Source organism: Peromyscus maniculatus, chromosome 13, assembly GCF_049852395.1.
Source record: "Peromyscus maniculatus bairdii isolate BWxNUB_F1_BW_parent chromosome 13, HU_Pman_BW_mat_3.1, whole genome shotgun sequence".
Classification (NCBI taxonomy): domain Eukaryota; kingdom Metazoa; phylum Chordata; class Mammalia; order Rodentia; family Cricetidae; genus Peromyscus; species Peromyscus maniculatus.
Genome location: NC_134864.1, coordinates 28849419 through 28863938, shown reverse-complemented (window position 1 = coordinate 28863938; position 14520 = coordinate 28849419). Strand labels below are relative to the sequence as shown.

General features: G+C 46.8%; 1 long non-coding RNA gene and 1 pseudogene across 1 annotated transcript; one reads left to right on the top strand and one right to left on the bottom strand.

The window, feature by feature from the left end:
* Nucleotides 1–2229: 2229 nt before the first annotated feature.
* Nucleotides 2230–2801, top strand: LOC102913029 (small ribosomal subunit protein uS9 pseudogene; annotated as a pseudogene).
* Nucleotides 2802–11786: 8985 nt separating this feature from the next.
* LOC121822023 (uncharacterized) lies at nt 11787–13171 on the bottom strand. The gene is made up of 2 exons (XR_006062940.2): nt 12757–13171; nt 11787–12089 (listed from the first exon to the last, which is right to left on the bottom strand). It is a non-coding gene; the product is annotated as an uncharacterized LOC121822023 (long non-coding RNA).
* Between the last annotated feature and the right edge of the window lie 1349 nt (nt 13172–14520).

Genomic DNA, 14520 nt, shown 5'->3' with positions numbered 1-14520 from the left:
GTGTCCTCTGAACATGACAAGACCACTCCACTCATAAGCTCTCAGTAGCTGTGGTAGCGCAAGACCAGCACTAGGTCGAGCCAATCATCAGTCTACCATGGAGGGAGGAGGGGCTTGTGGGCCCCACCCCCAACTGAGGAGCTGTTGACAGTGGATGGTTTCTGTAGAGAAATTCTGAAGAGAGCCAGTTTTCATGAAGGGTGTGGCTCCTGGAAAGTTGACCATGCTCCAGTAGATGACTCCAAATCCATGAATATTCAGGTGGCACAAACTGGTTTGTTTTTTTTTTTTAAAGGGCACTAGGTGTGTTGACACAAGCCTTTAATACCAGTACTCAAGAAGTAGAGGCAGGTGGATCTCTATGAGTTCAAGGCCAGTCTGGACTATATAGTAAGTTCCAGGCTGGCCAAAGCTACATAATGAAACCCTGTCTCAAAATACAAACAAAAATGCATGCAACAAGTTGGGAAAAGAGCTGTTGGGGTGGATCTAGAAGGAGTTGGGGGGTGAATATGATCTAAATTCATTGTATGAAATTCTCAAAGAATTAATAAAATCATATATAGTTATGCTAATTAACTAGGCATGATGGCACACACCTTTAATCTTAACACTTGGGAGGGAGAAGCAGGCAGATTTCTGTGAGTTCAAGCACAGCCTGATCTACGTATCAAATTCTAGGACAACCAATACTACATAGAAAGACCCTGTCTCAAATAAAAAGAAATAGTCACCAATTAGTCCATGATGGATTCACTTTTTCTCACTAAGAATGTATATAGGCTTCTAAAGTTTATGGCCACATAGAAACTATGGGGCTTTGTTAGGACAGAATGGAGACTAGCTAGGCTACATTTAGCCTTTGCCTGATATAATCAGTACAGTTCATCTTTTCACCTTCTAGAATCAACACAGAGATAGGTGTTTACTTATGGTTTCAGAACAGAATTGAGAGGTGTTGACCTTTTAAAGTATTGGTGCCAGGCTGGGTAATAGACATGGAAAGGAGAGGAGAGGACAGAATGGGAAGGGCACTGGTGCTGGGGATGTCTCTCTGTACACTGTGAATATACGTTGTTCCCATGGGTTAACAAATAAGCTGCTTTGGCCTATGGCAAGGCAGCTTAGAGGCAGACGGGAAGGGAGAGAGATAGGAAGAAGAAAGGCAGATGCAGGAGAGGCGCCAGCTGCCACCAAAGGAGAAGCAAGATGCCAGTAGACTGGTAAAGCCACAGAACACGTGGCAAAACATAGATTAATAGACATGGGTTAATTTAAGACATAAGAGCTAGCTAGCAAGAGGCCTGCCATAGGCCATACAGTTTTTAATTAATATAAGCCTCTGTGTGTTTGCTTGGGTCTGAGTGGCTGTAGGACCAGGCGGAACTGGAGAAACCTTCTGACTACATGTGGGAGCAAAAGAATCTTCCTGCTGTCTCTGAAGGCTGCTAACATAAGCCTGCTGAGATAAGAGTGAACAGGAGAGGCAAACAGGCTCACTGACCAAGTACCCAGTCCTCCAGTGCAGTGTTCTGAATAAGAATAGTCCCCACAGGCTCGTGTGCTTGAATACTTGGTCCCCAGTTGGAACTGTTTGGTAAGGATTTGTTGGAGGCGGTGACATAGGTTGCCTTGGCCATGGTGATAGAAAAGTAACTAAGATGCCCAGTGACAGCCAAAAGCTTACTTGCAGGGGAGGGAGAGGAGGAGGAGGAGGAAGATGTGAATTTTAGGGGAGATGAATGAGTCTGAAGAAAGGACCACAGCCTGGGTGAAAGTTCATTGTGCTCTGGCAGGGCATCAATGATAGTCATCCCTCCTTGCCATGTGTACCGATTTCTCCCAGATGGTGTGATTACCTGGGGAAGTTTCACAAGCTGTAGGGCCCCCGACCCCCCATTTTGGGTAGCTGTTGCCTTGCTTGCTGACCTTGACCAGATGTCCTCCCTATGCTGATTCCCTGCCGGTTTTCCTTCCTCCTGAAGGCTCACCGGGGGTTCCTTGTTTGTGTATCCTGCATATTGGGCTTAAACAGCTTAGATGCAAGATTGTAAAACATCAGAACTTCTGCCCTCCGGGGTTCTCCCATTGTGCTGTGAGCCTGTATTTAAGGTTTCCTCCCTCTTTCAACAAACGGCATTCTGCTGAGGCAAATGACTCCACTGTCTCTTGTCTCTGTTTTTTGATCCACAGCCCCTCGCTCGGACTTGGTGAATGGGTAGCGGTAGCATGGCCACTACTGCAACCAGTGAGAAGCCAGGTGCTCTGTTTGATGTTCAAAAAGGCATTTTGGTGGTGTTTGTTATCTGTTGGCATTCAGAACCCCATCCCACCCCTTGAGGACCGGTCTTGACCACGTCATTTTATGTAAAGTCCCCTTTAAGAAAAACAAAACCCTTTTTCCGGTGGCGGCACTGCGTGGTGAGGATCTTTGCCATCCAAGGGTCGGCTGCTGTCCGTGCCGGTCTCTGGATGCAAGAATAGGGGGCCACAGCTGTGGCTCACTGCAAGGGAAACGGGCTCATCCAGGTGAACCCGCATCCCCTGGAGATGATTGAGCCCCTTCTGCTGCTGGGCAAGGAGCGATTTGCTGTGAAGGGTGGTGGTCATGTGGCCCAAATTTATGCTATCCGACAGTCCATCTTCAAAGCCTGGTGTGGACGAGACCTCTAAGAAAGAGATCAAAGATATCCTCATCCAGTATGACAGGACCCTGCTTGTAGCTGATCCCTGTCACTGTGAATCCAAGAGGTTTGGAGGTCCCTGTTGCCCATGCTGGATACCAGAAATCCTACCAATAAGCGCGTCTCAAGGTTCAGGGGTTTACCTTTGCAATAAACATCCCAGGGTAATGTTAGAAAGGAAGGAAGGAAGGAAGGAAGGAAGGAAGGAAGGAAGGAAGGAAGGAAGGAAGGAAGGAAGAAAGAAAGAAAGAAAGACTCTTTCTCCCTTCTCCTTTTCTCCCTCTGGCCATGAGGTATTGCTTTCTCTCTTTCCCTTTCTCTCTTTCCCTTTCTCCCTTTCTCTCTCCCTCTCTCTCTCCTCTCTATTCCCTCTTTCCTCCCCCTTTAATAAAACTTTTCACATGGATGCCGCGTCTGCATGGTGTGAGTAACTTTCCATCGCGACCGCGGCCACCCATGTGCCCCTTGGCTCCACACACTAAGCCCCCTGTTGGTTTTATTGTGGCACTCTTACCTGCGAGGAAAAGTCACGAGACACAACAAACCCACTATCAGAGTTTTATTAGTTTTATTAGGAGGGAGGGAGGGACAGGACAGAATGTGTGGTCAGGCTTGCTGAAAAGACATGTGCGGAGAGAGGGGAGGGTACACGGGACCCACCTTTTATGGACTACCCTGTGCATGTGCACATGGGCCCACGTGGTGACTCCACGCATGCACATAGATTACGTGATCACGCTGCACGCAAATTACATGACTACATAGCGCACGGATTACACAGGACCGTTCGGCCTGGAAATGACTAGGCAGAGATGACTGAATGTCTCCCCAGGGCATTCACGATCATGAGGCGGGGTTAGAATTCCTATCTCTCTCACCAGCCATTTTACATAACTGTTTGTTTCTCAACCCCAGCAGTACAACCTTCAATTAGACAGGAGGAATACACCTTTAAGTCTTGATTAACAGTAATCTGAAAGCTGGGAGGTGGCAGCGCACGCCTTTAATCCCAGCACCGGGAGGCAGAGGCAGGTGGATCTCTGAGTTCAAGGCCAGCCTGATTTGCAGAATGAGTTCCGGGACCGCCAGGGCTACACAGAGAAACTCTTCCTCAAAAAACCGAAAACAAATAAACAAAAAACAAAATAGTAATGTGACATTGCTAAGAAAGTAAACTACAGGTATCCTCAACACACACAGACACACACACACACAATAAGGATGTGAGGAGACGTCTGTTAACTAGTTTGTTTTAACCGTTCCATATTATTTACATCCATCAAAATATCACATTGTACCTCATAAACATATGCAATCATAATTCACCAATAAAAAGTCAAATTTTTAAAACTGAAAAGAAATGGGGAAGAACAGTGGTAATTTAGTAGTTGGTGTGATAAGAAATGAAGTAATTTGATTGAAAATTATAAATGCAACCAAAACTCAAAATAAGAACAACTATTAGCAGAAGGGCTGAGTATATATAAACTAATCTTTTTGACATTATATTTATTTATTTACTGTGTACATTTGTTGGGGGGGCATCATGGACATGTGAGGCTCAGAAGACAACTTGGAGTCAGTTCTCTTCTACTACATGGGGCATGGGGATCGAACCCAGGTCTTCAGGCTTGGTGGTAAGTGTCTTTTATCCTCCAGGCCATCTTGTTGGCCCATATAACTTAAATTTTCATTCCTCATAGCAGGAAGTTATTAGATAATTGCAGAAAATACTGTATCAAGGAGCATCATCCTTGTTAGTACATTATTTAATAAGACAACAACCAGAAGAATAAGAACAGGCAATTAAAATAGAACCCTAGAAACACACAGTAATGCGGGGGGGGGGGGGGGGGGGGCTGGAGGGGGGGGTACTTGTTTTCGTTATTATCGTCTTCTTCCCGCTTGAGTTTTTGTTTAACCTAGGGCGTGTTTACCCCTGGTTGCTGTCCATAAGGCCTGACAACAATCTATGATAGCTGTACTTCAGTTTCAAATGAAGCTCTAACAAGCAAAACTTAAAAAGACGATACAAAGTAACAGATAGGTAGCAAATGCATAACAAAACATCCCCAGGTGGGGCCCTCACACCACCCTATAGAGGTGATTAAAGTAACCTAATTGGGAGTGGGCCAACCAAGGTAATCATCAAAGTGGGGGGGGGGAGGTGGGGGGCCGTTTACAACATCCACCAGAAATAGACTAGGGAAGAATTTGTGTGCAGGAGCTGCGGATTAAGATTCTCTCCAGTGCAGGCATTTTCATTCCACGGGATAAACAGTTGGCTCTCTTTTCAGCTGTTCACCAAGCTGCAATGTTTTTAACACCCTTAGCTGTTTTTCTTTCCTACTGTCAGAGCTAGGGAGAGGACAGCCTGGGCCAGAACAGGGAGTTTTGGAAGGCAGCTGGAAATAAACATGCTTGAGGGCTCTGAGATGGCTCGGTGGGTCAAGTCAGTTGTGCCAAGCCTGACCGTGTGTGCTCCGTCCCTGGAACCCACATGGCTCCAGCAAATTGTCCTCTGATCTCCACACGGATGCCTGTTGCCCAAGTGCCCGTCTCTCCCAGACGCGCTCCTCATAAAGAAATGATTTTTTTTTTTTTTAAAGTGCGTGAGGAAGGCTCCTGGAGTCTGCTTAAGTTGCACATGAAGTACTTATAATGACAGAAATTTTGCTGTCAAATATTTAAAATTAAACCACCAGAGAGAGGCTGTACACAATGTGGGGGATGAATGAATTTTCCAACTCTAAAAGCTTCTCTGCGATGCCCTGCTTTACCCAGAAGCCACCAGAACATTTTTCAGAGCCTCAACTCCTCCAGTCTCTGGAAGCAGCTTTGAGAGTGACTGAATGGGGTGGGACTTCGGACAAAGGACCCTCGTTCATTGGCATAATCCTCTGGAGAGCCCTGCAGCAATGCCTTGTGGCCAAGCCATGGGAACCGGCTGGGGGCAGCCTGGTGGCAGCCTGGTGGCTGTCACCCTCTGTAGCATAGCCTCAGTCAGCTGCTTTCTCATTCCGGCAGAGAACACACTGTCTTGAAGGATCATGGATGCTTTTGGCTGGAGAATCCTCGCTAGCCACTCCGCTCTGGCCCTGCAGGTGAACATTCACATCCCTGAAGTCATGGGTATTTCAACCATCCCTGGCCTCAGCTCTTGTTCAGACCGCTACAGTAGATACAATGTTATGAGAACAACAGGGAAACGTGGTCTGTCTTTTAATTCAGCTGGTATGCTTCCTCTTAACACAGCACCGCTGTCAGTTTTTAAGTTTATTCTGTGCCCCAAAGTAGATGTCAGGATCTCTGCTTTCGGCGACAAATAATCCTGTTGGGAGATGGGCGAGGATGAAGAACAGCCCTGCAGCAGGGACATGCTTTGGAGGTGTTCCTTTGAGTGGGACGTCGTCGCATACTCTGATAGACAATTAGGCTCTGTTACATAATTATATAGTAACTCCTTGAAAACAACTGGCCCTCTTAGGACGTTGACACAGGACTTGATCAGGTTTCTCATCTACTTGACAGGTCTGCAACCGTGAGCAATTCAAGTGACTCCCCTGACTCAGTTTCTTCGGTGATAGTGTCTTCTTCATCTTTACCACAAGACTTAACTGTAAAGCCCTCTGCTTCCCTCTTTACAGGAAGTACTTAAGTGACCCATCCTGTAGCACGGATCTTAACAGGTCTTATTAAGGAAAACAAACCTGGGAGCCAGGTACTGGGGTCAACGCTGGAAGATCAGAGAAGCAGAACAAGCCACAGCTTCCTCACCTCGCCAATTCCTCAGCTGATTCTGTTTGCTCAGACTGGAAGCTGTCTGAGTCCTCATGCAAACAGATCTCAGCTGAACTGCTTCTCGAAAGCCTGAAAGCGTAACCAGCTCTAGTTCCTGGTCCTCACGCTTTATATACCTTTCTGCTTTCTGCCATCACTTCCTAGGATTAAAAACTCACTTCCTGGGATAAAAGGCATGAGCCACCATGCCTGGCTGTTTCCAGTGTAGCTTTAAACTCACAGAGATCCAGATGGATCTCTGCCTCCCAAGTGATAGGATTAAAGGCATGTGTGCCATCATTTTCTGGTCTCTATGTCTATCTAGTGGCTGTTCTGTTCTCTGACCCCAAATAAGTTTATTAGAGTGCACAATATTTTGGGGAACACAATACCCCCACACTCACTTTGGAGTTGGTTTGTTTCTGCATTCCCCATTCTTCTCTGTCTCTCAAGCCGACCTCCTAGTCAGCTTGTTAAAACACTCACTCTCTCAGTCTGCTTTGGGGACTAAAGCTTTGCTAGATTCAGGAATTGCAAATAAGAGTCAATTGAGGTATTTAAACTAATCTTTTTTCATTCTAAAAAAACTTTCTGAGCCAGGCGGTGGTGGCATACACTTTTGATTCCAGTACTCGGAACCCACATGTATGTAAGTGTACCGTGTGAGTCCGTAGTACTATCAGAGGCCAGCAGAGGGCATTGGACCTCATGACTGGAGTTACAGATGGCTGTGACCTGCCATGTGGGGCCTGGGAACTGAACTGAGGTCCTCTACAAGAGCAGATAGTGCTCTTAACCGTTGACCCATCTCTCCAGGACCTAGATTTGGTTGCTTTTAGTAATATTTCCATGTCTTCCCATTAATTCAAGCTTATTTCAGAGCAAACATTTGACCCATTCATAATTCACTTGCTACTAGGGCCAGTTAATACCTTAATCTGAGTAAATTACCTTAGATAAAATCCATACTCTAGCCCTTAAATTCACTCTCCACCTCTTCCAGGAAAATGGAACTTAGTATGTCCTGGTCAGGCCTGGGATCAAAAACTGCTTGAATGGTACAGTGTCTCAGGTCTCATCTGACCTTTTCCAGCCTCAGAGGTGGCTGCCCCATGTCAGCTTGGCCGCTGCTTGTCCTGTGGGTGAAACTGGTCTATGAAGTAATTCATGGCTTGGCCAGTGCCTTGCAGACTGGCACCTTCAGTTTGTCTGAACTCATGCCACAGCCACAGCCTCACACAGCAGGCCCCACCAAGTCCCTTCTCTCAAGTCTCTTACCCTTGTCTCCTTGGGACCCCACAAAGTTTCGGTTCTCAAGGCAATCGCCTCTGTGTCTTCTTCAGTCTATGAGACAAGCTTCCGGGCCTGGTGACTTTGAGAAATGATACTGTCTGCCTTGACCATGCTTTATGACCTCATCTCAACCCAGAAAGAGAAGTTGGGAATGGCTGGCTAATTGATATCCCCTCTCTTCCTTCTGTCTTCAACAACCCTAGGAAGAAGGCCCAGGCTTCTTCCTGTCTGAAAGAGCATTTCCCTTCATCATATCCTCCCTCTCCGGGAGGTGATTATTGCCCTCACCCTAGGATAGAAGGACTCAGGAAACAGAAGTTAGCTTATCATAAGGAAACATAGGGATCTTTCAAAGACGTTGTATCTGTTATGAGGGGGATAGGGGTGTGTAGGACCACAGTGATTTGCCTCTGATCAGCAAAAGCCAGGGCCTTGTGGGAGAGACTAGCTACAGAGAAGGTGGCAAAGAGCCAGGATACTCTCTGAGCACTGGGTACTCTTGGAGTTGGCTACTAGAATGGTTTCACGAGGCAGGGAAGCCGGTGTCTGCTGTGTGTGGCACGCGGCTCTCTCTGTCCTTGTCCTTGCTCTTGCAGGCAGAAGCACCAGGTAGCCCCACTGATAAAGACTCCGATCCAGGTAGGAGAAGGCTGTAGCCTCATCCTACTCATTTCTAGTTCCCAGCGTCTAGCCAAGGATGTGGTTCATCAAAGACTCACTGGGAATGCCAGCATTGACTGAAGGAACTGATTCTGGCTCTTGCTATTGACTCACCCTTTGACTTGTTGAATTTTGATAAAGTCTGGGTTTTCCTCCATAAAATATGTCTGATCATAAATAAACGGATACTCAGATATTTACAATGTACAACAGTAGGTTTCACATTGCCTTTGTCAGGGGTGGCTAGGGGTTGTCGGAGTCATGGCTAAGGCCTTGAATATGCTAAGGAACTGCCGCATCATTGAGCTTAACCCTAGCTCTTGTTTTCTGAGATTGGGTCTTGCCATGTAAGCTATTGGTAAAGAAACACAAAACACAGGACTCCAAAAAGGTAGGAACTTTTTTCCTTCCCATGTTACAATGAAGCTGAATCCAAAGTTAGGCAACAATCCAGAGTCCTCTCCTCTTGTGTTACCTCCAGGTTGGTGTCGTAGCCACATGACAGAAGCTAGCTGACCTCCACATTCTTGCCTATACAAGAGTCCAGTTTCTTTGTCTTTAAAGAAATCATTTGAGTTGGGCAGAGGCAGGTAAGTTCAAGGCGAACTCTGTGAGTTCAAGGCCAGCATGATCTACAGAGTGAGCTCCAAAGCTACACAAAGAAATCCTGTCTCAAAAAAACCAAAAAAGAAAAAAAGAAAGAAAGAAAGAAAGAAATCACTTGAAAGTCACCCACCTCATTTTCACTCACCACTGGCTTAAATAATCACATGACCACACTGGTTTGCAAGGTGAGAAGGAAGAAGTTGGGGCTGGGAAAATGGCTCAGTTGGTTGTTACGTTTGATCCCTAAAACTCGTGACATGTCGAGACAGAAATGGGTGGGTCCCTGGACCTTTCTGGCCAGCCAGTCTAGTTGATTTGGTGAGCCCCAGATTCTGTGAGAAATCCTGGCTTGAAAAAGAAGGTGAAGGAGCTGGAGAGATGGCTCATTGCTAGTGTGTCCTTGGCTTTCACGAAGACCAGAGATCAGATCCCCAGTACGTAGAAAGTCACAAGTAGGCCCTGTACCGTCAACTCCAAAGGACCTACTGCCCTCTTCTGGGGCATGTATTGCACAGTTTATACACATGAGAACATACGTTCACAGAGACACACATGCACAGACACATACACGCATAAGTAAAATAAATATTTTTTAAATAAAAAAATAAGGGTGGGGAGTAATTGAGGAAGGCATTGGATGTTGATCCTATATAGACACAGACAGACAGACAGACACACACACACACACACACACAAGCTCTTTAATCAATATCTGTTGTCACTTTGGGGTTTTTGGCAGTGGCCATGTGCTAGAGGAAGAGAAGAGAATGCACACAGAGGGACAAGAACTCTAAAGCAAAGCTCCAACCAGCTACTGCAACGTTAAATCCAGCTCCAGTGACTGGGAGAGAGGTGCCCTCCTCATTTGAGGTTCCTCACAAGACCTTTGAAAGATGTGGTACCTGTCCTCCCCACTTCTACCCACCGAAAGGAGAGCGATGGCCCAGACCCAGAAACACACTAATAAGAATCCAGTTAGAGGAAAATGAAGACAAGGCAGTCGCTGGTTTACTACAATGGGGAAACACCGTGTGAGCTACATTTATACACATTTCACCCTGGCCATTGCCAAGGATGATGGCCCTAACTCTGCCAAGGATTCTCTCTTGTCCTCTGTGTTTTGTATGTGTTTGTATGTCCTTCTAGAAATTTCTTCCAACAGCCACATCTGGAATGCTGTTAAGGATTCTGCTGCCCTACAGTTCAACTTGGGGCGTGCTAGCTATTGCTTTAAGAGGTAGACTTTGAGTATTAAGGTTCCTCATTCTTTTGTTTTGTTTTTCTTTTTGTGAGGCAGGGTCTCTCTCTATAGCCTTGGCTGTCCAGGAACTCACCATGTGGATCAGGCAGGCCACAGACTCCTAGCTTCCCAAACCACTCCAGGCTTTCCCCTCCTATCTCTTAAGCATTGCTTAAGTGAGCCTATCTCCTGAGGAGTGGTCTCTTAGCCAAGTGACTGACCAGCCCAACTGGATTAACTCTTTTGTTTCAGGCAATTTTGTTCAGTCTCCACCCAGGTCAGAGAAATGGCTTTCCCTAATGCGCCTCCACAGATCCCTGACCAAGCTTTCTGTAACAGGAGACCCAAGTCTTTATTTCTTAGACTCTTTAGCTGCCTGACCTGACCTATGACTTAGTTCTAATTAAGAGGCTGTGGTAAAAATCATAGACCAGGGGCTGGAGAGATGGCTCAGCAGTTAAGGGCACTTGTTGCTCTCCAAAGGACCGGGGTTCGGTTCCCAGCAGCCATGTGGTAGTTCACTACTATCCATAACTTCAGTTTGAGGAGACCCTACAACCTCCTTCTGATCTCCTTAGGCATGAGGCATACACGTGGTGCACATACATATATTTAGGCAAAACATTCATTCATACACATAAAAGAAAATAAATCTAAAAAATTAAAAAAAAAAAAGAATTATAAACTAGGCATGGTGGCATACGCCTTTAATCCCAGTACTCGGGAGGCACAGGCAGGTGGATCTCTGTGAGTTCGAGGCCAGTTCGGTCTACAGAGCAAGTTCCAGGTCAGCCAGGACTACCTAGATAAACCCTGTGTAAAAAGGAAAAAGAAAAGAAAAAGGAAAACGATATCTACGAGGTCACTTAGTAATGTAAGTTTACAAGCCTCGGTCATATACGTGGCCTGGTTTTGACTGGACTGTTGCTGCGTGGCACAGGCATGCCTTGTTCCTTTCATCCCCATGGCGGAGAAGTTGAGGTAGTGAGATGTAAGAGCTCAGTGGTGGAGCATGGAGCATTTGCTTAAAGAGTGCGAGGCCTGGGTTTCATCTCTGGTACTGCAGATAAAAAGAGGGGGTGAGGGGGGAATAGCAGCTGGCAAGAGAACAACCATGCAGAGAACACAGTCTCCAACAAACACCCAGCTAAGGAGCCGCATGGAAGGCTTATGGTAGATGGAGACATGGAAATAAAATCTTCCAAGCCGTAGCCTAATTAAGTTACATACATACCTCATTGTAACTATTGGTGTTAATTATGATTCTGTCCCCTCAGTGCTGGAGGTCAATCCAGGGCTTGGCTTTTGTTATATTCTACCACTGAGCTATATCCAGCCCATTTTAAAAAGTGTGTGTGTGTGTGTGTGTGTGTATGCATGCACAGTGCCTATGGAGGCCAGAAGAAGCTGTCCAGTCCCGTGGAGCTGGAATTGCAGATAACTGTGAATCATCTGACTCCCTCTTAACAGCTGAGCCATTGCTCTCCACCTGCCCGGTGATCAGTAATCATAACAGCGCCATGTGAACAATAACATGTAGTAAATCTTTACTGCCTGGGGGCTGGAAGTCCAGCTAGTCCTTGCAGGATCTGGGTCAGGAAATGAGGAAGTCACCAGTAAAGGAGGTTGTTTCTATGTCTGTGAGCTGGATGTCTCTCTCTAGTGTGACACAGTGAAATAGACATCTGACCTTCATTTCCTGGCGTCCAACAGCCCTTGGACTCGCCAAAGGATAAGAAATAGGATAGCGCTCTGGTGTCAGCAATAGGGTGAGCTTTTCTCCGGGAAAAAGACGTCTGTCAGTATCAACAATTTGTTTCATAGACCTGGAAGCAAAAGTAAAGACAGCGATTGTCGGCGAAGGGCAGGACCACACCTAGTGACTGGGTCTGTTTCACGATGCCCCTGTCCTCTGTTTAAGTCTAAGCCTATGCCAGGACTCCCAAGATGAGCTTGGGGTAGGAGGGGAGTTTACCCCCTTTGTTTTTTCCCTAACGTAGCAACATGAACTAAATTAGTTTTCCCTTTCACTACTATATGTTTCTTTACTTGGCTTCCTGAGACAGGTAGCAGCTGAGCCTTGCTGGTTAAGGGCTTCCCAGCTTTGACCCTAACAGCTCTGGGACTGATGCCTCCTCCAGCGAGTATGGAAGGTCATTGTATGGGCTGAGCTCCGATACTAGTTTCCAACATAACTCTTTCCAGAATTTTAGGGTAACAGTACTCGGGCTGCCGCGCCCCGCACCACCCCCCAACCAGCTGTGCTCACCCAACCCTCCCCTCCCCTGTGGCCGATCAAACAGGACATGGTGGAAGGCAGAGGGCTAGTGCAGCCACCTTGCTCTAAGGCGCTGACTGGAGCTTCAGGTTTAAACAGAGGGAGACTAGAGGCACAAGAAGTGTGTCATTAGAGTCCTGGTCTTGTTGACCTTTGTCTCCCGGGGGACCTAAGTGAGTCCTTGTTGCTTGAGGGGACAGGGGGGGCAGCCTCACCTTCACGGAGAACTGCCCTCTTCTGGGGGAAAGGAGTGCTCTGTCAGGGGCGGGTCTGATGTTTCTAGAATACAAAGGGACACAGGTGGAGAACTTAAGGACAATGACTCATCCCGGTGCCTTCAGCAACAAAAGCAAAGGCGGCCAGCGAGAGTGGGAGGGATTTCACCTGCTCTTCCTCCCCCAGGGCTCAGGGCAGGGGTCACTGCGTTTTAGCGAAAGTGACTTCTAGGTGCCTTGGTTCCACAGCGAACCAAACCAGAGTTGAGCCACTCACTCATCCTCGCCCGAACCGAACCCGTAAAGAAGCCGTTTCCCTGACGGACCAGTTTCTCCCTTAAGATCGGAGGTTCCAGTCAGCTCCACAAGGAAGTGCTTTCCAGTCAGCCCTCCCAAAACAGGGATCTGGTCGGACCTGATGGTAATCAGGTGTTCTTGTTTTTCTGTTTCCCTGTTCCCACCTCATAAACCCCAGTGTTGTGCAGGGCCCAGGGGAGTGGGGGAAGGGGGTTCTCATGCCTTTCAGGAAAATAGAGACTGTCCCATTCATGAATCTCAAACGAAAGTCAGTTACACCTGTGACTAAATCCATTGTAGTTTTGTTTTTGAGAGTACACAGCCTGCAGAAAAACAAACGGGGCAGGGTTCTGGGGTGCGGGGCTTTGAGGGAGGCAGTGCATCCAGAGAGGGAGAGGCTTTGAACCCTTTCTAATAGAGGACAGAGGATACCAGAAACTTCATATACATTATTTTAGTTGATTACAAGCTCAGAAAATAGCTTTTCTTTTTTTGGAGACAGGGTTTAATGTAGCCCACAAACTCACTACGTAGCCCAGTTTGACCTTGAACTTGCGATCCTTCTGACTTTGCCTTCCTGATGCAGGTATGTGCTACCAACCTGATTACAGGTATATACTAGCGACCAAACTCTTTGCTTTATAGATGCAAGACAAAAACTACCCACTGAGACACACCCCTAGCCTGGAAGCTCCCCCCACACACCAACCCATGTTTGTTCCAGTGTGTGTATATGTGTAGACTAATTTATGGGCGTTGACTCTCTCCTTCTACCAGGTGAGTTCTGGGGATCTAACTCAGGCGTCAGGCTTGGAGCAGGTACCCATGCCCACTGAGCCATCTCAAATGGGCACCAGTGCCATGTACTTAGTTTTGACAAAGCAATGTCACAAAAGGTCTTTCCAAAGACGTGCTTGCAGAGATATGAAAATGTCTGTGAATGTGATTGTTCACTACAGCACTGTTTAGTTTATTTTATGTTTTGTTTTGTTTTTTTTTTGTATTTGTTTTGTTTTGTTTTTTTGAGACAGGGTTTCTCTGTGTAGCTTTGGAGCCTCTCCTGGAGCTCCCTTTGTAGACCAGGCTGGCCTCGAACTCACAGAGATGCGCCTACCTCTGCCTCCCGAGTGCTGGGATGAACGGTGACAGCACCGTTTATAACTGCAGTCCAAATGTTCAAAGGTAAGAAAGAATTAAACTGTGGTCCGCTGAGGCGGTGGAGTACTATAACCTCACTGGAAGGAGTGAAGATATTCTAAAGAGACACTTGAGCCCTTTCCTTTAGCTCACAACAGAGACAACAGATCCCAAAGAACTGGAATTTCCCTGGGAATCTTACCTTAGGAGGACGGTGACGCCTGAGGCCAGCCAGAGGAAGAACTTGTATCCCAGGAAGAAATTCCACAACTGGACTGCTTGTCAGCCCACCTTGCAAGACAGATTGGAGCCAAGACAAAGATGGACCGA